Below are 1,100 nucleotides of genomic sequence, written 5' to 3' on the forward strand. Positions count from 1 at the left end.
GGGGGGGGGGTGTGGGTTGGTGTCCTTTTCTCTTTTAAAGTTAGATTTTTATCATAATAATATCATGAACCTTTCATCTTGACCTTACACTCTTTTCCTTTTAATTTTGTTCATACCCAACACATGTTTTAATAGTAACATTTATGTGATTTTGAAAATACTGATATATATATATATATATATATATATATATATATATATATATATATATATATATATATATTGATTTTCAAGTTTTATCAAGAGGTCTATGTGATATAAACAACAGTACTCTACCGAGGCCATCTAGCGAGATCGAATCCTTGACAAATGTACATACACATACACACTTGAATTTATACGCGATTTTAAGAATACGTGGGTTAACCCCCAATACAAATTGATTTATGACAAATGTACATACACATATAAGATCATCATACACACTAATAATGTAAATATCTTTTTGCACTATCAGTGATTCTTAATGCGATAGTAGGTTAATCAATATTGTTTACCCTTAAAAACGGATAACACTTGAATTTATACGCGGTTTTAAGGATACATGGGTTAACCCAATACAAATGATTTATGACGTTAGATAAGCAATTAATAGATAGAGTAAATAACCAAACCAATGATGATACTGAATCCGGGCTCGGTTAAAGGCTTAACAAGAAGCCCGCCTTCGGTTCCGAACCAATGATTACGAAGAACTCATGAACCAAAACAAGAACTTTAAACAACCTTTTGAAACAGAGAAAAATAGATGTATGTTGCCTTGTTATGCGTGTTACAGAGTGTTTAATTGATAATTAGCTTTTCTTTTATATTGCAGGGGAGTTTTACCCTACCTACAATCCTAAAAAGGTAAAAATCTTCCTTTTAACTAATCACTGATCTACCATTGATATGGGCACATCGTGATGTCCGGTTGGACACGGATATTACGACCCTTTGTTAATCGTGCGTGGTCATTCGGTAATGCTCGCCGAGGTCTTGGAACTCGAACCAAACCCGGGGGGCGTGGTCACGATGGCTTCAAGGCAGGTGTTTTGCTTGGGCCTTGATGCGAGAGGCTCCTGACTTCGATTCCGTTTTCCCGCAGTCATGTCCTTGCT

The sequence above is a fragment of the Nicotiana attenuata genome, unplaced genomic scaffold (assembly GCF_001879085.1).
Source record: "Nicotiana attenuata strain UT unplaced genomic scaffold, NIATTr2, whole genome shotgun sequence".
In the NCBI taxonomy this organism is placed as follows: domain Eukaryota; kingdom Viridiplantae; phylum Streptophyta; class Magnoliopsida; order Solanales; family Solanaceae; genus Nicotiana; species Nicotiana attenuata.